Source organism: Anopheles coluzzii, chromosome 2 (genome assembly GCF_943734685.1).
Source record: "Anopheles coluzzii chromosome 2, AcolN3, whole genome shotgun sequence".
Lineage (NCBI taxonomy): Eukaryota > Metazoa > Arthropoda > Insecta > Diptera > Culicidae > Anopheles > Anopheles coluzzii.
Window position 1 is genome coordinate 39,643,487 of NC_064670.1, and position 24,629 is coordinate 39,668,115.

Here is a 24,629-nt window from a genome sequence, read left to right on the forward strand (position 1 = left end):
GACTATGAAATGGGTGGAGCTCTCTGCTCTCTCGGACGGATGGGAAAATTGTATCAAATCATTACGAACATGGCATCTCCCCAGCCTTTCTTCGTTCAGCCCGGTACGTCCCGCACTACCGCACAATGACGTGGCTTCTGTTTGTTTAATATTAGTTTCGCAAAACAAACACACACACACGTTTCTAGGGGTTGGGGACCACTGAATGTAGCGAATGTTTACCAGCAAAGCACTGCACCACTCGCCGTCGTACGACTCTTCTCGCCAGGGGGAGAACACAGTACAGTACAGAGAAAAGAACAGTCATCACTTGTTTGCCTTTCACACCCCGTCCTATGGAGGATCCCCACATCCGTGTAGGTGTAATCAAATAGTATCAAAACTATTTCACCTCAATACCGCAACCACTTCCTGTACATTCTGGAGAAGGAGCACACAGAGAGGGGCGTGTGGGTGAAGGATCGAGTGAACTAATTCCAGGCGGATGATGGTACTTCAATTATGTTGCTGAAACATTTAATTTATGGTGCATTCAACTAATGACCTTTTAGGGGTCGGTCGGTCTTATCCATCCTTGTCCCCAGTTGGTAATTCTATTGACCGAGGGCAATGAAGAAAAGTCATCTATTTACGTTAAAAAGTGATTTTTATACATTTTGCAGCAACCCCAAATCGGCCGGCAGCATGATGATTTTCAGCTATCCCGTCACAAAACTAGCTCACTGAGCGGCGTCAAGGAAAGGAAATGCAGTGTGTTTGCTTGAAGCAAATATTTAAATTTATTTTTGACACACTCCCACGCACCCTTGCATTGACTTTTTGGCTACCGGTTTGTGGGGAAATTCATCCAAAATTTACCTAATAAATTCCTTCCTCACACGCTCGTACCAACCACACAACGACACAAAATAAGCTTCGGCAGTTCCGGACATTGGGCTACACCCATGGTTACCCTTTGTTCGAGATGTGATAGGTAAAACAATCTGTACGACACACATATACATTCAATCTGCTTGCTCCAGCGACAGAACGGTTGCTCCGTACGATGGCTTGTCTTGTGGTGCAGAAAATTAAGGTAGCTGTATATTCGTCAACTTTGCTTCCCCTGCGTGTTGGGCACCACAGTTCGTGAGCAGGTGACGTTCAGTGTGCCCTTGCACAGCACAGGCCACCATGCCACCTGCAAGGAAAAAGTCCACAATGCCGGAGGGCGCTAGCGCTGCCGACCAACGTCAGAAGGTGTCTAGAATCAGCACACGCAAAACTTGGTAAGCCTGGCTTGGAAGCCCCGGAGGCTTGGGCAATCGCCAAAGCAAGGCAGTGCTGGGAAGGGCAAATATTTGACCGAGAAATTTTGCACAATTGCAAACATTCTTACATATTTATGCGTTCACGGTTCTGGCAGGGTGCCGTTCCGGTGCTACTAACCCCGCCCCCTCCCCTCCCGGTTGATGTTGTGTCGCCAGCGACGAACCAAGGTGACACCGAAGGATGCCCGTATGCTTTAAAAGCTACCTTTCTATCCCCTATTTAAGCGTTCGTGTTGCACCCGCTGCTTCGGTCGGTGGGTGTCGGTGGGCGACCAAACAAAAACAGCAAGCTATGCCGCAGACGATGGCCATGTTGACTTGTTTCAGAATGTTTGTTTGTAAAGCTTTCGCTCACGGGTGTTGCTATTGTTTTCGGTTTTGTTTTTGTTATCTTATTTTTGACAAGAAGTTCACTGTAAGACGTGAGACCACATATAAAACGCAATTTTAATGTGTAACTAAGAAGTTACACATGTAACTGAGAAGTTAGTGTAGAAACTTTATTAACATGATAGCCATAACAAAAAGTCTCTAATCTTTCTCGATGCTCAATATAAATTTATTAAGCTAACTATAGAATAAAATTAGTTTATTTCAGTAACTGTAGTAACTGTAGCAAATATATGATAGCGGGTGAAAAGCTCCTTCCGATCATAAACACAGTGTAACATAATTAAATTGCCATTATATATTACGACAATTCAATTCAATAAATTTAATTGCCCCTTATGTGTTATAAGCTTTAAAATAAATAATCTATCCAAAATACACTAAAATATAACTGATTTCATCACTTACTGCGAGGAAAAACGTCATTCTCCTTATTTATAAACTCTTCATCAACCATTAATTTATACACGTTTCGGTGGTTAATGTTTTTATCTTGTTTATACAGATCAAAATTAAATTGTCAAATCATTTCACAAAACTTAACGATTAAATTACATGAAGATTTTCATGGCTTTAAAAAAATCTCAAAGCCCTGGTCCATAAATACTATTTGCTCTGATTAATGAAGCTTCGATAGCCTATAACATATTCTACAATTTAGAAGAAATATAGTCTGTTCATATAATATGAATTCCGACTGTACTACACTACTACTGGTCTGCTCAGTTCGAGCATCAGTAGCGAATACGTAAAAGTAATATCAGTAAAATTAAGTAACACGGCACAAAATCTCCGTATGTCAGTCGGAGCTAACTATATCTCATAATATAGAAAAGTCATCAGCAACTGTTCATCTCCATCGAAAGCCTTATCCATCTAGACGTCCTAAATCCTAACCATATTAACCACCTGTAGTCTATGTAGTCTAGTTATTTAATACTCAAAATACACTTTACGATGTAAGTAAACCATGGGTTGAGAAGTGTATATTTCCGTCAAATAAGAAAAACTAGTAGAAGTGCCCATCAGCATTATCTTGAGCATACTACACTTATACTGATGCTTCTCTCGAATACCCACCCTCTCATTAAGCTCCGAAATTCGCCTTCCACTAAACAGGGATCGTTTACCACGCAAAAGGATACGTCATACGACCATCTAATATTCAAAATACACCTTCCATCACTAATGCTCTAGCAATCGGATGCCTGTACGTGCTGCAAACAGGAAACATGAATAATTTCCTACCCTTGCCGCAAAAAAGTGCAAGCACAATCCTTATCCCCGAGTGCTCATTTATACTAAATGAACCATCACCCTTTTTTCGAGCTATCCGCTTCATTCCACCAGTTCCGCTGGGTATTCCGTGCTGAGGCAAAAAGGAGGAAGCGAACATCTCTTGCAACCGGCCATCATCAGCCAACCCTGACAGGATGCATCCGTTCTACTTGCCCAACGGTAAAGTGTTTTGGCGAGGAGTGTTTGTACCTTTTCTGCTTAGTTGAGAGCTACTGACAAGGATGTAGCTTCCAAATAGTGGAATCCTGGTAACTGGTTTCTCTTTAGCAAAGCATGGCTAAAAAACTAACTATCCAAAAAATCTCTAAAAGTAACCATGCCCGAATGGATGGTGAAAGAATAGTTTATTCATTGGCCTTCTTTTTGCCGAAAGCAATCTTTAACCGGTGTGCGCTTTACCCGTAGTCTTTACCACTGCAAGGCAGGATACCATGGCACTTGAATTTAGCATCCAAACATCGCGCCATACCAACATCGCATACATGCTAAAACAAAACAAACAAAAACACTGTGCTCAAAATTAACGGACACAAACTCCGGCTTGGTCCTGATGAAGCGGGTAACTTTTTCCACCCGAAAAAAAGCCATTTTGGTTGTCTTTTGCTCGGCACCTTCGCTTCCGCTCGATGCGAATTTCTCTACTTTTCATTAGCTTGTACTACCTCACCGCCGCAAGATAACGACAGTGGATAGATGAGAGTGTGCCGCGCTAGTGCGTCTCGGTTCCACCCTTCCTCTGCCGACTATGAGCTGTTGGCCATTATTTGTGCGGCTATGTGTGCGGAAGCTCGACAGAAGCTACTCAACCGCGTGTTTGGGTTGGCATGTAGCGGGATGAGTCAATTAATGGAATGACCTGACCTCAGACACCGCACCGCACTGGCGGAGGGAGGACCTTTGCCAAACCTAATTGCACCGACCGAAACCCCGGCCGCCCCTCCGTTTGTACTGGAAGCGCCTTCGGACGATCCGTGGCCCCGCGTACGCTCTATTATCATTCAATTAAGCGAATTGTAAATTTGTGTCGGTGTTTGAATGCTGCCCATCGTTGTAAAATAGTCATACTTAGCCACGGTCTGGTCGGTCAGTATTGGGGCTGGGGCAGAACGGCTTCATGTGCCATCATGTTCCGCCAAGTGTGCCGGACAACAACGCCCCGTGCACCTGTCCAAAGATGACCGTCAATTTCCTAATTGACCGCTGAACAAGCGTCACGGTCAAATTGACGGCGTCTAAAGCCAGGCCCCTGTCTTTTATGACGATTGCATTTAATTTGAACGATTAAGCAGAGCACCACAATTAAGCGGGACTTATCCTACACACCTTACGAGTCCCTCCACAAAGATCGTTAAACCAGGAGAATAATTTATGGAATCGGAATAAATGTGTTCAATTTTATTCTTCGTTTTGCATGTCACGTTTCGATTTAAATTTAATTTGAAGTAGTATGTTGCTTCGCGAATAACGTTTTTGAGGGCCATAGTGAGCTTACTTTTGGTTAAGGGTGAATGTTTGTAATTCTTTTTGATAAAAAAATGAAATGCATGTATTAAATTTCTTCAGCTTTCTATTATTAATGCTAGATTTTCGTTTTTTTAAATGAAAACATAAATGAAATAGTCTAAATAATAAACCTTTCATTTTAAACTTCACAAAATCATCCCAGGCCGCAGTAAAGATTCTCGAAGGCCCGCGGGCCATCATTTGCAAACCTCTTTTCTAATCTATCGGCTGAGAATGGTGCAAAATGATCTTGGTAAAAAAATCACCTGTTATTACAAATGTTTAGATACAAATGTTTATTCAACAATTTTAGCTATATTTAGCGCTCTGAGACAGAAATTTGTATCTAAATAAATAAATCAATAAATCAAAAAATAAATAAATTAATAAATCAATAAATAAATAAATACAATGAAATGATATGAACCAATCCAGTATCAAGGTCAGTAATTAAAAAAAGGCATGGTTGTGAAATGAAAGATTTACTAAGTCGCATTTTCCTCCAAAAAAATAGGTTGACATCTTAAAAAAGGAGTAAGATAAATATATGTAAAACAAAGTATGAAATATATGACATACACTGAAAGTCGGACAGTCCTTATAAAATGGCCAGGTAGCTTGCCTATATTGGTCATCATAGTGCTGACATTGAATAACTATAGTTCATTAGTCAATAGTGTTATTCACTACACCTCAATTGCTACTTCATATGCATATTAAAAATACTTACTTTAAAACACTAGTTCTGAAAATTCATGAAATACTATAGTGGCCTTATTTGCACCAGCTTAAGAAAAGTTATCCACGTCGATATGTGAAAGCATTGATGTTCAACTAAAAAAATCCTTTTTTGTTTGTTTTGTAAGATGAATATAACTCTAGACAAGCTGTAGCTACTGTGTAAAAAAAGCTGTGCTATTGTATACATTCGCATTTTTCGCTACCCTTGTACCTAGCTTACCATTCTTGCTATCTCGTACAAGATTAGTCTTTCAAACACATCTTGAAAATGTTTTAGCTTACAATTCTATTACGCCAACGAATTTTAACATTCAAAGTTACAAAAGACACATAAACACATACACACATAAACACTTACAAAACAGAAACAGATACACATACACTTCCCTTGCTTTACCCTCCAGCCACGTAAACCATCTATGTTGCAAATTTTATCACACGAAAAGTGGCTGAAATCGCGCGGCCGGATGATTGCCCAACTTACCCGGCGAAGGTTAACCCCCCCCCCCTCTCCCCGCACAGTCCCTTCACCCATTTTCGGCAGCCGTGAATCGTGAAAATTGTTGCCGTAAGTGTTTTGGGGAGGGGTGCCCGAAAATGAATTTATTCAGCACGCCATCCACCCGCACAGTCGCCACCACTCCGTCACGAAACTTAATCCAAAGTGGTAAACTTTTTCATCTCCGTGCGCGCTATCCCGTGAAATCGTGACACAACGAATGGTGCCCGCACCGGAATGTGTGAATAGAAATTGGTCGGTGGGCCGGTGGGTGGGTGGCGAATAGAAAAGAGGGTGCGGTAGCTATTGCAAACAAAATTTGAGGGTAGTTCTCACACTTCAGTGACTTGTTTAAAAGCTTTGTGTGTGTGTGTCTCGGTGTGTGCATGTATGATTGTTTTTTATTTCTTTTCTACTAGATCACACAGATTGCAACTCAAAACATCAACGGCGTTACAAATACAAGCATTCGCTTTAACCTACATATATGTTTGATACCACGGTGAAGATGTTGTCTTCTCTTGACTTCCTCCCTATCATTTCAGATGCTTTTCGTATTTTTGATACATGACCCGAATTGTAAGGTGTATCTCCCAGATGCGTCAATACAGGGGTTTTCAGATATTGGCACAGTTGCGGGACATTTTCTTGACTTTTTACGGGAAATTTACTTTATGTGATAGGAATTGAACTATTTTTCCCAATTTTTGGACAAATCCAATAGCATTTTCCAATGAGATTATCCAAAAAGTGTGCTATGCACTTACTATATGAAAGCGTCAAGAAAGTATCCCACAACTATAAGATACCATGAAAACCCCTGCATGGTGAAACATTGAAGCAGACCAACTCGATACCTCACACATACATAAAGTAGTGCCACACGCCGGCCACGATCACATTCCTTCGCGCGTCAACACAGCCAAAGCTTAAAGGCAAGGCAAGAACCGGAGACAGAAAAAAGGCCACACTATCTTCGCCGTCGGTGATGGGAACACATCATACCATGCGAGTTCCAATGTCCAAGATGTCTCCTTCAGGTTCGTCACTCTCTCGTTCGCTCGCACAGTTTACCGTTACTTGACACCGCGCGCCCAGCGTCGTTTGCTTTGCGTGGCCCCGTATTGTTAGTCCCAGACAGTGGCCCGCATTCCCTCCGCTCCGCCGCTGTGTTGTAGATTCTAATGCCGTGCTGTGGCTCTTGTGGGCGTTGCGTTCGATAGCAAGTAACGTTTGCTATTTGCATCAACTTCAAACAAACACGACGTCGACGTCTACATTTCAGGCAACGGAATGCGTTTATAGTGCACACGTTCAACCAAACAACATCAAAAAAACGGAATGGGTGCTGTTTTCTACAGTACACAACGCACGCTGCAAAAAGCATACCGAAGGATGCGGTCGGCAATGGCAGTGATGAAGGAATTTCTAAACTCTTCTCTTCCACGGATCCAGGGATACAGGTTCCGGTTTCCGCTGTCGTAGCATCTCCAGACGACATACCGGTAACCGGTTCCGAAAGCCCTTTGATGTCTCATAGATCGAGTGGATCGGACGATCAACATCGGACAGACTGGCAACTTTTGGGGTCGAAAGCTTCATCCCGACCTCAATCGCATTCAAAATCCCAATCAAAACGGGTTTTTTTCGGAAGGGAGGGAACTTGGAAAGAAAACACCGCCCGTCATCAGTTTGAAACATTAGCCGGCATGTTTCACATTCTTCGATCAGTAAACGTCAGAGGATGGAATGTTCACAAAAAAACAATGGTATGTTTTTGTTGTACTGTGATGTGTTGTGCACGATTTCTAGTGAAATGAACTTTACCTGTAAACTTTGTTCAAACTTTACAGGTTAAACTTTATGAGTAGCTACACAAATAAAACCCCCCTTTTGAGCACAAACTACAACAAACAAAATGAACATTGTATTGATGTTAAGCGATCGATCACTGGAAGGGAAAAATCGATTGACACAATTTCGCTTAATCTGCTTACACTATGTTGCACATCATGTAATCCTAGCAAAACGTACAACACGCTAATCCGTGGTCCTTGCCGGATGCTTTCATCATTATTTGTAATTGGCTTCATTAAAAATAAAGAAACAGTCATCATATTTCATGCTTCATTATGTTCCATTCCTTGATGCTATCCAAATACTCGCACCACTACAGGTCATTTGAGCAGAAAGAACCTCTAATCTATTCCATGGTAAATGTATATCTTCACTAAAAATATAAACATACCAACTCGACCGCTTTCGATTGGTTTGCTTCTTTCAACGCAATTCACACAATAGCCACTGATCCCTTCCATCTCAACCATACACACTCTCGTCCCTACATATGCTAATTAGCGCGAACTGACCGGTCAACAGCGGGATGGAAAAAATCCTTTCCCATTCAAAATCCCCCGCCCTCCCCTTTCCTCCCTTGGGAAACATTTCTATTGAAAACCAACAAAAACGAACGAAAAAAAAACCATTCGAGCGCTGACAGCACCGGAAACTCTCGCACCTCGTCCAAACGGTCGCTTTTGCATGAGATTAGGATTTCACAAATACCGCAAACATCATCCACATGTGCCACGAAATCTCTCACCACATCTGTTAATTTAGCAAACAAAATAATCCACCGCCCGCTCCGCTTACGCGCCAAACAGGGGCGCCATTCGCTCTCCACCAATCCATCGCGCATTGTTCTCATTGGCTGGTGGTAATCCCCCGGCCACGGCGCATCGAGGCTTTCATCGTGCTAAGCGATCCCTTTTCATCCGGAAGCCAATCATTTTGAACGTGGCTGCCGCTGTTGCATTGCTTCGGCCTGGCATCACGGCTGCGTCCACCGGTCCGTGGAATCATTCAGATCGATTTAGCTTTTTGAGGTACACCGCACTACGCGCTAACCTCACGCTGACCATCGCTATAACAGACCGCACCACACGTGCTACACATCACACCGGGCTGCTGCCACAAAGCACGAGCTGTTTGCAGTGCAAACTTGACGGGAGGAATGATGGGTGGGTACAGTCGGTGGTCGATTTGTTGCCTCGATATTCCTCTCGGTTAACCAAAATCAAAAAGGATTTTTTTTTATAATGCTTTGTACTGCAGCCACAACAGCAGCCGAATGGTTTGAGCTATATTAGCACCTACTTCAAACGATGCTGACTAGATAATAGAGGGAGATGCAGGGCGAAAAAAACAAATTGTGACGTCAATTATTCATATTGTCGCTTGATAATTGGAACACCGATAAACGACTAGTACGAACCGCATAGGAAAAAAAAAGTTCGATTACTTGCATACTTCATGTCATCTGATCAATGAAAACGATATTGGTTGTATTGTTCGACTGATACATCTTTTATACATCAATTTCAATTGTCAATTTCTGACATGTTTTAAATAATGATAATGATGTTATAATAGTCCCCTGTATAGTGTCTTCCGTTTGAGCAAACGATTAACAATGCACAGTTACGCACGAAGTAAAAAAACAATATCCCAAAATTGCTGGAGCATATTAAACCCACCAGTGCTTCAGGCGCGAATTTAACTCCTGTCAACCCTTCGTCAGTCATGTGTTTAATCCAAAGTTTCATGAACAGCGCGCGTGTCTTGAGACTTAACCGAATCATATCCATTGTTTGTAAATTAAACATAATAATTTGAAAGCATAATTAAACATAATAATTTTTGTTCTTTCACATGAATCTGAAATTAGAAGTATAATATCATACTCTTATCCATAACAAGGATTTTTAATTTGCTATTTATTACTCAATTATGTAATTATGAGATGTTTTGGTTTGCTTTATAACCATATTTGATAAAATACACGAATATCGAGTAAAACTGTTTTTTATAGATATATCAAAACAAAACAGAGCTACAAAGTTCCCACTTTACATAAGTAAGGAACAATTCGTAGAGGTGTTTAAAGAGAAACATGATTCTATTCATTCGAATTGTTTGTTCCACTCCTAATGCATTTTGCCGTAAATCATTAACCCCCCGAAACCAGACCGATGCTCTATGGAGTGTTGCCAACAACGCAACAAACCACTGCAAATAATTGCACTAATACATGCTCACAATCTCACTTTTCTAGCATGACTGTCACTATGACAACATTTCACTCTTCACCAAGCATTCATCCACATAGGTTCCTCAATTACCTCTCGAGAACGTACACGTGTTACTCCAGGGTTCACACAAACTTTCTCCCTACTTCTCGTCCGTACGTTCCCAAAAGCACGAGATAAAGAAGGTAAATTTGCCATCGCCCGGAGCGTCCTGACCGGGAGCTAGAAGTGCTGTTAGCATAGCACCGCCCTTTGATGTTGCCTATCAACGGCACATTACATCGTTAGAAGTACCCCGGGCAAGCACAGCTTCTTAGAGCCTGAAGCTTTCGCTTCTTCACTGTAGTGTGCCGCCACTGCACGCCCCGAAGCACAACAACACTCCCGGTAGCATTACTGGGGGAAAAAAGCTAACATCACATCGCACCTTCGGCTACCACACGCTTCACGGTGCTGCAAAGTGGGCGAAGAACGCTTTCTCCGAGTTATTCTTGCGCATTGAGCGAGTGCTTTGATTTACGTCTCGTTTATCATTCGACGCAAAACCACCGCAGATACACACCAGTAAGAGTCGCATTTCTTCCCTACGGTCACCTACACAGGGCCGTCATACAGGCGGCGCAGGGTCAACACGGTGGGTGATGGGAAAATGAAAATTTAATTAAATATGTATTCCAAGTGCCGTCCTCGCGCACATTTCCGGCGGACGGGATTGGAATATGGTGTATCTTCTTGCCACTCGGCACTATATTTATCCTGTACCAGGAACCAAAGAAAAGAATACGTTTACCATTATCCTTAACTAGCGGGTTCTGTACACTTTTTTTCTGTGCTCATCGCTGCTGGTTCAAATGCACTACTGCGAATAAACACCAAAAGGTGTCAAAAGAAAGTGAACAAAACTCCCCGCCGGCAAACGTTACGAGCACTGGGAACAGTTTCAGTGCAGAGCCTGCAGAATGTCATAATATTATGACACACCCTTCCCACTACCCACAACCCTTGTGCGAACCAGGCACGTGCTCTAGTTCTGGTTCATTATTTTCTGGACAATTTGTATTTAAATTAAGCCCGTACTTCGTTACCCTGCTGCACTGCTGCTGAAAACTGTGCAAGAACAAGTACACTTTACCTTCCCATTCTACAAGCCACCACCTCCCTCGGCGGCTGTACTTTCCGGGACCGGAGTTTGATCGTTTCTGACATTTGGGGAGTAACGATCCGGTACCGGTGGTTGTGTCTCATTTCGTAATGTTTCGTGTGCTTCAGCACGTCCCTGCTCGTCGGCGCGGCGTTAGAGTGCCGGGCGAAAGTTTTTATTCTTGTCGCAAGGGTAAAAGTACGGTTGAGTACACACGACTTTCCAATGCTTTTAAAGCTTAGCAAAGTTGTAACTGCAGAGCAGGCAACTTCAGCACAAGTGCACAAGTTTCATACTGTGTCTCTTGTCCTCTGTCGCTACACTTTTCCACCACTTTCGTTACACTGCAATAATTGTTCAACTCACTGCAACTGGCAAACAAAAAACCACACACAAGACACTAGAGTCAAAAATGCACAGGACATGTAAGCTTACAATAACCCATTCCAAGAGCATTATACCAACAGCCGACGGAAGAAGCACCGTAATACTACCACTACCAAGAAGCAAAGCCAAAATGTTGTTAGATTGCCAAAACAATCGGATTACGTTCCGGGCATGCAGTTGTTACTTCACGCGGAAAAAATGCCCCTTCAGCAGCGTTTTCCGCGTGGTCGCAAAGCTGCACCAAGTTTCTGCGGCCCAGTACAAACCTCCCGGTCGAACGGTGAGCCGGAAGGATAACTCATACCGGACAAAGAAATGCGGGCCCGAAAGTGCGATTTCCTGTAGCCGGAAATGAAATGGCTGGAGACAAAAAAAAATGCACTCCGACCGACTTGCACTTCCATTGCGACGACCACTTTCAACGTTTGCGAAGTGACCGAAAAAGAAATCATAACTGTTAATACGTTTCTGGTATGAACGTCCTAGAAAAGCACGTCCTTATGCCTAAAACCAGCACAAGAGTTTCTTTTACAGTTTAATGCACAACTCTAAACTTCCTTCTCGGGCGGTGGGTCAAGTGAGTACAATTGAATCTGAGCCGCACACCAGCAGTGGGTTTTTTTGTTTATTTTTTCCAAAATCAAGCAACTGCAACTGATCTGCCATTACCCTTCCTCCACCGTGCGGTCTCTGCACCTAGATCCATTATAAATATCATCAATTTTCTTTTGCCCAAAACCCTTAGCCAAGCACGTTGTCATTCCGGTTCGGCGAGCAAACGAAACACTTGCTTACCCGTGCTTTTGGCACCGATTTTCGGTACAATGCAATTTCCCTGCACAGCGATGGGGCACACCGGGCTAGACCAATAAGATTTACGCGCCCCAGTATTGGAGGTTGTGTTTTGGGGTATAGAGTAAAGAGTTAAAGCATTATGCAAAAGAGTGACATGCGAACAAGCACGGTAGGAGGAAGATGCACAACAGGGGAATTGCAAACGAGACTGGAGCGTTGAATCTCGACCACAAATAAATCATGTCACTCGGAATATTGCTCCGAAGATAGTGGCGAGGATACGAGGTTTATCGTGGCGCAACAACTGGTTTGCCAAACTGTGGCGCTCTTTTGGCAATCGCAGCGTGCAGCTTCGACGCAGGCAAGATAATTGAGTGTTTTGCATTTATTGTTTTGGTTTGGAGCTTACCATTATTGTGACTTTGTACACATTACAAAGTATGTCACGGGATTGGCCGGTGGGTTGTTTGTGTGGTATGACAAATGAGACGAAACAGCGCCGTCATCAATGGTTGGTTCTAGAACGCTCCCGCTGGTTACCGTTCCGATTATTTGTGTGTCTGGTAGGCGTTATCAAAATATTTAAAAGTTGGCAGTAAAAAACGATTCCAAATCCCAACTCATTACATACTGACTTGTTTAATGGATGGCAGCCCCTTATCAGTGCGTTTTGCGTTTCCAGTACAAAACCAATACAAACAGCGGAAGCTGGACCAAAATGACAAGTTTAAGCGAATTGGATTGTTCAATTACTAGCTGATGAAAAAAAAAATGTTTACAACTTTGTTTAAAACGTTCCAATAACACAATTCCAACCATTCCAGGCGATAACTCTTCTTGATCACATTGTGTGAGGTTTTCTGTTCTTGCTATCAATATCCGATGCTAATGATGGACATTTTTATCGGTCCTGGAACTGTTTTTCTGTCCATTTCATAAACTGTTTTCATTCCACGAACTATTTCTTAGCTTTTCTCAATCCAGGAGGAGAGCTACCTAAACATAAGTTTCCTATAGTTAATGCTTAATATATCACAGACCTTATTAAAAGAATATCGAAACATTAACGTGCTTGAAGTTTTAGGATACTTTAACAGTAGCCTTGTTAATTTTAGATTTTCTCAAAAAGCACTTGTTTGCATAAGATTTCAAATCTTACCAAACCTTAAACAACGTTATCTTCTTTGCACAGTCACTAGATTAATAGCCATTCCAAGATGTGCCGCATTCTGAGATTGAACAAAAACGCATTCTCCGCAACGGACTGGAAAACGAGATGTTTAGTTTATTGTGCAGCGGAAATTAAATTTCATCTACCATTCAAACAACCCCGGAAGCGTTTTAGTACGAAAGGAAGCAAACACACCCATTGCAAACGCTCCCCCGGCCCCCAGGTCGGGTAGGTGGATGTACATCTACAAGAGACGGCAGAATAAAAAGCTGCTTAAATCCAAAGGAACGAACCTTCAGCCTTATTTTCTACAGCTTCGAAGGCTACGATTCAGCAGTACGCACGCTCGCACGAGCCCGCCAGGCGAGCAAAAGGGAATAGAGCCCACCGGTACGAGCCGGCTAGGGGCTACCGGTTTGGCAGTTGCGATTTTAAGAAATTAATTTCATAGCAATCTGGTCCACCTTTTCCACTAATTTTCTACGCGCCAGGACAACGTCCCGCACAATATCCAGTGGAACACGTTGTGCCGGATTGCCCCGCACTCGGTAGGACTGTTTAGTCAGCTGTCGGAGCGGGTGGGCGTTATGCAATGCGCTAAATTATACCACCAAAGGATGGATCCTGCTTTGGTGCGCTTTGTTGTGCAGAAAGATAAATACGAAATGCAGAACATTGTGCCGCGAAGCGAACAGTTTCCAACAGCATTCCAATGGCAAACAGCTGTACAGCAAAGGAAACTATCTTAATCACACAGACTGAGACAGTGTGAGAGAGAGAAAGGGCGGGCAAAGTTTGTCGTATCAAGTTTTACGCGTATGAATATTAATAAAAGACATTTGTGTTTTAAGCGGATTATACAGGAATATGATGGAAGCAGCCGGATGCCGTACGAAAGAAACATCATACGTACATATCATATCGTCAGCGTTTCAATGTGCACCCGGCATGAAACAGCGTACAGTGTGTATTGCAACGTACCCGCGGCATTTCCTTTCTCCTCGTAACTGCACTAGTGCTGCCATTCCCATCGCAACAATGCACCGCAAAACCGACCTTACTGAAGTGTGTCAAAACTGTTTCAACCACTACCGCTAGCCAGCTGACAGTGGCAGCGGTTCGTTTCGCTACTGCTACAGTTGTTTTTTTAATCCACCATTCCAGCCCTACGGGCTTTTGCGATTGCACCAGCATGTGTGTTGGTAGGGAATGTGCCAAAAACAAAACCATATAATCAACGCCGGTATTTTTTGTTTTTGCTCTTCTGTTCAATGCACCATGCCCGGAATAAGCTCGGGAAAATTATCTCCTTTCTCTGGCCACGTGTATACATGCTGACCTTTTTTGGCGTGTGTGTGCGTATATGTCTAGGCATCCAGTTAGGTGCTGGACTTGTGATGAGGAAACCGGTAATAGTAACCGGCATTACTGTGTTCCGGTTTCGGGCGATGATGATGGTGCCGGTTTTTGGACGAAACGGAACTGGAACGAATGAAAACGAAACGTAAAAAACCGGCTCCACTGCTGAAGGAATTCGTTGCGATCGGCTAGTGACCATCGGGATGCATCTCAAAGATCAGATTCGTTTGAGACACATGGTGGTACGATGGGACGCAGGTGACGCCGGGCTATCGTTGCGTATGCTGTCGGTAGTGGCTAAAGTGGGTCACCGATGGGTATGATACACCTGTTGTCCAAAATGAAAGTCCATTTTCGCTACAGGAATGGTACAGGTGACACATTGATGGTTTTTTGTTATTGTGAAAACTGTGAAACACATATGCAGGTGTTGTGGATATCCAGTATGCACATTGGGAAGCATTTTTGCATACGTGATACGATATGGAATCAAAGTATACACTTACTTAATAGCAACTTTCAGATCTTTCAATAAAATTATGCGTGGACTCAAGCTCTATAAGGAGGACTGTGTACACTGCTATGAATAATACAATTAAGCCATTGATAGCTCAATTAACAATTAACTCATTAGCGGTTAAGGCTGGCCTAGACCATGTATCAAATAAGATGAAAAAGAAATAAAACATACAATGTTTAGATAAAAACCGGAACGGAAGGAACATAAATTATCCATTTTTGTAGAATAACATCTAAAACGGACATTGAAAGAGTTCAATTTTACATGGATACATGCCCGTCATGGGTTCAAGCCTCATATTGAACGTCCGGCTGCGTGGTACATAATAAGTATTGAAATCCATATGTCAAATAGAAACAGTTCATCGTTTTTTCATATTTTTTTCATGTTTGATGATCAAGCTCCAGCTTGATAAAACGCTCGAAGATATATCGATAATCAACAAATGTTGCTGTCCGTGTGCAGGGTTGAAATGAATTTCTACACTTGCAATGATCCAGCGGGACCCATTCAAATCACAACACAAATCCCTCAAAAGAAATTGTCATATGTCTTAACTGTTTGGAGATAGTTGACTTAGGAATACGATATCGAATCATTCAGATTTTCTTTTATTTTCATCGTACCCATTGTCTCTTTTTAAATATTTTAACCCTCACTTTACTGTCAGAAATGTTAATCAAACAAGTTAACCCTAGTTGTCACTATACTGAGATAACCTAAAAGAAGTACAAACAGACATAAAATTGAAATGTACGGCATCAAGCCTTACATGTTTCCTTTCCAATAAATCTCTCATTCGAAAGGTCTGAAAATCTCCACCCAACGCGTCACATTCGACCGAACAGGTTTACTTGTTTTGTACTCATCTCCATTTTTTCCCCCAGTGCAATTGCATCACCACTCTGAGTCTGCACGGTTCAACCCGTACGCACAATACATTTTGCCGAGCACGAAAAAACAATACAATACCGTTCTTGCGCGAAAGCGCATTAGTATGCAATTGGGTGAACAGCTTTGCAAACTCAGTTTACCGGTGCGCACACATCATCGTCGTACCAGCGGGGGGAGGGGAAAAGTAAGACACAACAAAAAATAGACTTAATACCGGCCCCTTCATCTTCCAAAACACATTTCTGTCATCACACTGCAATCGCAATCGAAAGCATTCGTTTTCCACGGATTAACTCTTTCCCACTAGGAAACAATTGTTTCCGCGAGTACGCTTTCGTGTGTCGCGTAACCCGTTCCGCGCAGGAGGACGTCTGAATCGAGAAGGAAAAGAGAGCCTATTTCTTTCCCTTTTATTTTTTTTTTCGCCTTGTGTGATGCTGCCACCCCGTGTCCCGTACCTCGACACGTATGGTATCCCACTGTACCGTAGAGGCTCATCGGTCAAATTCTTCGGCAAAACCCAAATCCCCAGCCCACTCGGGCCGAGCCGCACGAAACGCAAAACGCAACGACCCTTTTGTGAATGTCCTTTCCGGAGCGCAGTATCGAGGTCTTCTGGGTACAACCACAGCCGGCCACACTGGGGCAAAAACGATGGGCCAGAAAATCCAATTCGACATTCCAAAAATCGTTCGAATCCGTTCCCCAGTGTTGGGGCGATGCGAGAAGCATCCCGGAAGCTACCCAAGCTTTCCAGCACGAACGGGAAAAACATTCTCGCGAATCGAAGGGCCTGCCTCGTGAGCAAGAAGGGAAACATCGGAAGCGTTCTCTCCCCCTCGGTGAGGAATGTTTTTCTTTGTTGTTTGCATTCGTACCGATCAGGAGGCAGGTCGGTTGGTCTTGGGGTTTTTATGGCGGATCGGACGGGAAAAGGGGAATGTATCGGAATTTTGGGTCGCCGCAGAGGTTTAAGGCTTCATCCGGCGGAAGAAAGAAATGAATCGGCAAAAGCGAGCAAATAGAAAACCAGCAGGGACAAACAAATTGGACTCAAAAATTTCTGTGCGCTTCTTAGGGACCGTTTCCGGGGTGGAAAGAATTTAGGGATAAACATTTAAATCCACCAATGCACGTGGCCGTTAGCAACACATTGTTCCGGTGTGATGTGATTCGTTGGAAAAATAATTTCATTTGTTTGATTTGTAAATGGTGTATGTGGAGAAAATGTTTAAATTTGATACTGATTATGATGCGATTTATTTAAAACAGAGATACACTGCCTCAAGCGGAAAACTGGGCTAATCATGCTTGAGTTCAATGATGCTTTGTGTTCAGTAAATAAAATGTGTTCACTGAGTAGTTTGTATACTAGACATTATGTGTATTTTGTATATTTTTACGGAGAACCTGGGCCAATGGCTTGTTAATGTTTTGATTAGCCATTATCTGTTAAATGATTTTCCAATTTTTAAGACCCCATTACATTGCTATTCCCTTTTGAATGCTTTGACTATCAATGGTTTAAATCATTTCATTTTAATCCATAAGGGACGGTCCAAAACGGCCGTATTGCTTAAGATAATTCCATTTAGTATTATCACAAATACCAGCTAAAGCGCCTAATATGGACTTCACGATCAAGCTCTGTTTTGTACTTTATTGGCCCCAAATTAAGAAGAACTGCACTTTATACACCCAATATATCCTGAAAATTTACTTACTTTAGATGAACAATCCTTTCACGGATGATCATTATTTTGTAATTGATATTTTTCCCCAAAACTCCAAAGCTGTAGATGCCCACAGTCACTGTTGCTGTTGTGAATAAATTTGTTGCTATGCTTCCGTCATCACGGCTGGTGTGCTTCGGTAAATTCTTACCGGATGAAACGTTTTGTCCGAAACGTGCCTGTATGTTCCCATTCGAAGGAGTGGGCCCCAGGATTGGCAGCAGGAACACTCAGAGAAAAAGGGAAATTTTTTCACAGCATACATGTCTGCCTTTTCCCCTATCTCTTGTGTTGCCCTTTTCCAAATCTAGACCGAAAAGTTTCCGTAACCGTTGCGGAATGTTTGGGTCCTCGGAAAAAGCCCATAATTTCCCTAATTTGAATGGGCATAATGATACCGTTTATTATCTGTACGTACCGATCGGCAGCTTCCGGGTGATTTGCCCCGGAGAAGCTAACGAACCATACACCCTGTGCTGCATGGATACGTCCTGTGTTTGTGCCTGTGTATGTGTTTTTTTTGGGTTGGACGAGAACTTTTCCGATACAGATCCACATCAAAACAGCGGTAAAAGTAGCCAACTAGCTTAGCAACTGATGCCGAGGAGAGTAGCCTTTCACAGAACACCGACCGGCCAATAACCTATGCAAATCCTGGGAAAAAAGCCCCCAAATGTGATCTTTCAGCTGCTCTTCCGATGAAATATTTCCTCACATGGCAGGATACGTAAACATACAAACACACACACACACACGGGCTCACATCACAGAAGCACACCGCAACCACCTTTGCTTCGTGCTCGACATTTCAACGGAATTTGTACGGATGCGGAACGGAACGAATACAGCACAGTGGGAGAGGGTAGGGAAATAAATTCGGTTCAACATATGATTTGTGAGCAATCATAAATACGATGAGGAATCCCAATTTGTCGGCTTCTCCGCACCGCTAGGCGCACCCTATTGATAGGCGAAGCTTCGCCGCTAGTGGATACGTCTCTGTTTTTTGTGCTGCCGGAACTGTCGTGCACAGCCAGGCTGCGGTGAAACAGTACTGCCTTAAGAAGGGATTTAAGGATTTGACTAGCGCTTAAGGATGTGAACGAACCCGAAACCGAGGCACCGAGCGAAAGAGCACCATGGGGACGAATTATCGTTGTGAATTTATGATACACCGGTTCTTAAACCTTTACTGCTACCGTACGGTACCCGGTCCCCCCATTTGCAATTGACTCGACAGTGTGGGCAAGGTTGGTTTTGCTTCGCCGGATGCTAGCCGCTCGGACAATTGGATTTATCGGTCGATCGGTCGAAGAAGGTTTAGCCTTTTTGGGCTGGACATTTGAAAACAGCAAATGATTCATTTTCGTAGCGAATTTTGAACTTGTTTCTCTTCCTGTCAAAGCATTCGTTGTCATGAACTCGCTCCGTTTCCGACACTTGTTTGCATTTAATTGATTCAAAATCATTTACAATTTTACAAGCTGTGTATGTCTGGTAGATCCAAAAAAATGCATCCACACCAGCATCGTGTTTCAACCACTACTCAAACTAGCATAACATGGTTTCCCACTTCCCATATATCAATCTCGTGTCATTCTGTTGCTAAATGACGTAAGCATGTATTGTTCGTGCATGCATCAGCAACCGATGACAAACTCTTCATCGCGATGACTTCCCTTTACCCATTCCATAATTATTCCCAACACACAACAACACATGAAGTGGAAAGCAATATGAAATGAATCAAAATTGCATGAAATTTGGATTGAAGGTGGTACATCCATTTTCATTAGGGAAATACATTCTTATGCCGATGAATGTATCACTAAGCAAAGGTTGTCGCATAGAAGCTGCCCATCCTATGTTTACCACAGCAGATACGCTTTTGCATTTTTGTTAATTTTAAATGACATTCGAGAAGATGTATATATAACTTACCAGGCGATGCTTCTTTGATTCTAAAAATGCATGACTTTGCTTATAGATGTTTCTTAAGAAATGAATATTCAATTATCATGGCTATTAAACCATATTGAAGATTGTTAAAGTACCATGAAAATTCTACAATCAATAACAACCGAGGACTGAGATATCTAGGTTCTAGAAGAATTCAATAAAATACATATTATGAATAGATAACCCATGAATAGATAAATGATAAGAACAAAATTGCAAACAAATAAAATCATAATTAAAACACAATCCAAGCGTGCTTTCTCAACCACCACCCACAACCCACTGTAAAGAATTCATCGAATGTTCTTATCGTTCATTTTATACGAAAGTGCCCAACAACTCATCGAAGCTGAAAATTGTATTTACTCACTGTAAACGCTACACTTGTTCATTGTTCTTGTTTCTTTTTTATCTCTCGGCTGTTGTTGGTACCATTTACATTTGCTACTTTCCCTTCCAGTTGCAACACAGCTACTACCAACACAGCCATGATTGCAAGCAAGTGTTGCGATGGTGACGTGTCTTTGCTTGTGGCGTCCCATTCACTAAACGAATTGCTGGCAAGCCAGCTGATGCACTTGCCGCCCCTACAGTTGGGAGAAAATCGGGAGGAAACAACAACATATCGCTACAATAAATTCGGATTGTAATTCAGACGCTACACCACTGCGCGCTATTCCGACCGAGAAGAAGGACCCACCGAGGCTACTTCTGCGAAGAACAGTGTCCCTCTATTCCCGGGTGTAGTTCACAATTGTAATGTTTGCGCTGTTCCATCTTTCGCCAGCTTTCATACATTCACACCAAACACCATTTTGCTGGTGCATGGCTCTGTTCTGGCTGATGGCGCCAACAGCCTTTCTTCTTTTTTTTTAGCCATTGTTTGCCTTTTGTTGTTATCATCATCCAACCGCTTCTTGGGAAGCAACAGCGAGCATGATCTGGTAACGGGTGTTGAACAAAAAATAAAATAAGTCGGTCAAGTCGGACCGCCACACTTACCCTTGTCTGATTTTGAGCGTTGCCAGTTGTGCTGTCTCGGCGGAATAGAAGAAAGCGAGTTACATTTCTCCCCTTACCATGCGTTTTAAAACCAACATCGTTAAGATCCTGTTTTACAAAAACTTTGGTTTACAAAAAAAGCGGAAAACAGTGCAACGAAACGCTTGCAGCTTGCAGAGAAACAATTGTTGCACCAATATTTCAAACAGCCACAACACACTGTTTTGATTTTTGTGACGTTTGTTCTCTGCATATACTTCCCGCACTCGGCTGACTGAGTGTGCTGTCGCAGCACCACCGGATAGAGCCTGAAAAGCAACAAACAAATTTCAAAGAGTGCTTTTTCAAATGTTAAAAAAAACGTTTAAAAGAGTGCTGACATTAAAAAGAACGCATTTTCTGTGCGAAAATGGAGTTTTTTTGTGTGTATGTGTTTGGAAGCCCGTGGCGCATTTGAAAAGGCGAAATTAAACGCTTCAATCAACCACTGAAAGACGTCAACGGTAGGGGAAGGAAGGAAATCGAGAGAAGAAAAAACTGCAAATGCGTGTGAAACACACACACACACTCACTGTAGAGGGGTAAACCCCCCATTACTCTCCCGCTTTTTGAGATGGACAGCTTTCTTAACGAGTTTTGCCATCAACGGGAAGCTGGCAGCTCAATCAAAATGTAAATCAGTTTGATCTAGCACTTCTTTCGCCCAATGCAGCCACACTCCAACGGACAACTGGCATCGGGCGCAAACTGCCAGCCCATTCATTGCGTGCTGTTGCGACAAAGGGGGGCGGGGGCATTGTGTACAGCTGTGACAAATCAAACCGAAGCCGAAAGAAAGTTTGTTCATTAGAATGTGATTCGTTCAATGGTGACGATCGCATTTTCAGCGAGGCAGTTGCCATCAATTAAGGCCATCCCGCCGATCACGAGCCGGTACGATTGTGTTTTGGCGTTCTCACAAGCTAACAGAACTACAGACGGTGCTCTTCTCGCTTGCCGCCAGTGGAAAATCGTTTGACCGGTGTTAGCATAAAGCCGGCTTTCTTTGGCAGTGTTATGAAAGGTTCAAGAAGAACGGTATGTTTATGGGAGAGAAAGTTTTTTCGGTCAACAATGGGAGTAACCATTCCAATTTGGGGACGATTTTTTTTTGTACGATTTTGTGCGTTTTTATCGATAAAATGGAGGAATCAAAAATGAAGCTAAAGCTGGAGAAAATGTGCTGTGTTGATATAAATGGTCATCGCTTGCTTTCTGAATGTATGTTCTTATCACAAATAAATACAAATAATAGGATTAATCAATTCTATTTTCGATGAAAGCTTTTGGAACAGAATCACACTGGTTCTTAACAGCATTTAATTTAAAAGTTTGTTTAATTTAGAGAAATGATAACACACTTTTAAATTCAATTCAATTCAATAATTTCAATAAACAAAACTCGTTGTCTGAGAGTGGAAATCTTATTGTGCATATACCAATAGTTCAAAAATAGCGACTGTTCAAGCGCGATGCCTTTTCCTATTTGAATCCTCCTAGAAGACCTTAAAACCAGTTAACAATGTAAGCGCATGGAATGCTATCTTGCTATCGAATAAAAATTGACATTACCAGTCCATCAAGAGTTCCAAAATACGAAACAGCCATTTAGATGTAAAACGCTCTTGTATTCTTTACAGACACCTGGTAAGGTCTTTTTGCGACTATTTTAATAGGTTAATGTTCCTCCAAAATTCCTTTGCTCACTACCCGTTTCCCTACACAAACCTACACCAACTCATAACCGTGTGTAACTTACCCACGAGTCCCACACAACCAGTGGCAAAAGTTTTACACTTGAATATGAAATCAGCTTCCCAGTGAATGAATTTCAAATTGGGTGCCTGCTGCGTACGGTTTTGGGTTGGCCCGTCCCCTCCCCAAAATCAAAAGTTCGCCGGGTGACGGAAACTTTCAATTTTCTTCTCCAACTTCAACAGCACCGGTGGCAATCAGGCACGGCAATTGTTTGGTGCTGGATGTTAAGGCCACGATAACTGGAGGACACTGTCTAATTCTATGCGGCTCATCATGCCGTCATGGAATGGGTTGGCTTGCCTAGGCCGAGCTGCTGGCAGACAGCTCCCACGCGATGGGATGAGAAGCCCACCAGGAAAGCACATTCTTCGGGCATAGGGTGTGAAAATAAAGCGTACTTACCGTTCCGTTGGTGGGCACAATTTTCTCAGCCCAACTGCCGGCGGTAGCGTGTTTTGCTTGAGAAGACACTGCTGTGACCTCGCTGCGGCTAAGACCTCTGGTGAAACAAACTGGTGAATGGTTGCTTCTTTCCGTTTTCACTGTACACCACCCAACAGAACCTTTACACTGCACTCCGTTCGCTTCCTTCACTACCTGCTTCCACGAGCGACACCACCTTGGAGGGTCGGAAAGACAAACGAACGCTTTTGTCTTATTCACACTTCACTTCAGCCTCCGGTTGGTGGGCTTAGGCAATGGTTACGGTTTCGCTGCATTAAAGTGGTGGCAAACGAGGTGCAACAGTGTTGGTGCTGGTATCTGCAAAATACCAAACTGCTTCCGTTACCGAACTGCAACGCATTGCAACTTGTAATAGCTTTTAACGCAAGACGTTGAAGAATCGCATAGATATCTAAATCTGCATGTGCTCTTCAGGGCATTGATTGGCGTGGATTATTCAGGCCAATACATTCAAATCTTGTTAAGTGGTAATGTTATGCAATCAAATGTTGAATGATTTACCAAGCACAGCAACAACTCAAACCCGTTAAAAAAACAAGCGTTACAAATCCAGCAATGATCATGTGCTCCCATGTGCTAATTTTGGTGTGAATGGGGATAACAAAAAATTAACAACCCAACTTTGCCACTAGCCCAAATTCCATCCAGAGAAATTCAAGAAACGCCACACGATAGGTAGGGCCCTCCTTCTTCTTTTCCTTCGCTTGCGCTGCGACCGATTTGGAACGGGTGGCCCTCATTTGCAGACTCCAGCGAAGAAAACCCAACGATCTTACCAATACAAACGCACGCAACCCGCTTCAACCCGTACGCAAGCTGGAACCCGAGAGCTGCCCTACCCGCTAGAACGGGACCAAAAAGGGGTGAAAAAAGGTTTGGAAGCGAAGACAAAAAAATATCAAAAATACGCTGGCAATGCTTGTTTCTTGCATTTTCTATTAATATTCCCTCTCATTGCTTACAAGTAAAATATAACACCACACACACACTCCATAGACTGAAGTGGAAGACACTTTTAAGGCTTTTCTTTTTCGTGATTTTTCTCGCCTGACGCGTCACTGCCTTGGCACAGCATCACTTTTCCACCTCCTCTGCAAGACCCGTGTGGACATGGTAGCCGTAGGCCCCAAAGCAACTATTGCACCAACACACTCACACATACACACACTCACATAAACCAGATACACAAACAGACGATGGTGAAACGAGCATGGTCAACCCACTTAAATGGACCGACTCCAGGCCCCGTCCGACTAGCTGCCACGGGTGCTGCGAATGAATCTCGCCCTATTCACATGCGCGGCGGATGGCGGTTCTACCATCGATCACGATCACTTGAACGGGGAGTGTTGATCTTCACTACTCCAGTAAACGAGCACGATCCAATATCGCTCCACTCAAACTGCACCACCTCCTGACCTTTGACTGAGCCAGCTTGATTCTACCAACATCCCACACCGAACGGCACAACACACATTAAACAATTTATCCGCACCAGTAATTGGACACTTGGGCACTTTTGAGTGCATGCACACTCGAGACAGCTTGCAATTTACCAACCGATTGCTCATTTGAT

General features: G+C 42.9%; 1 protein-coding gene across 5 annotated transcripts in view; it reads right to left on the bottom strand.

Annotated features, from left to right (window-relative positions):
- Positions 1-24,629, bottom strand: part of LOC120947233 (cadherin-87A) — a 135,386-nt gene that overhangs the window by 109,963 nt on the left and 794 nt on the right. For 2 of the 5 annotated variants that reach the window (XM_049607698.1, XM_049607693.1), the window contains exon 2: positions 22,991-23,365. The gene's annotated coding sequence lies outside the window, so the exon portion shown is untranslated. Of the gene's footprint in view, positions 1-22,990; positions 23,383-24,629 lie in introns of all 5 variants that reach the window. The other 3 variants (XM_040362387.2, XM_049607695.1, XM_049607694.1) reach the window with 3 other exon arrangements.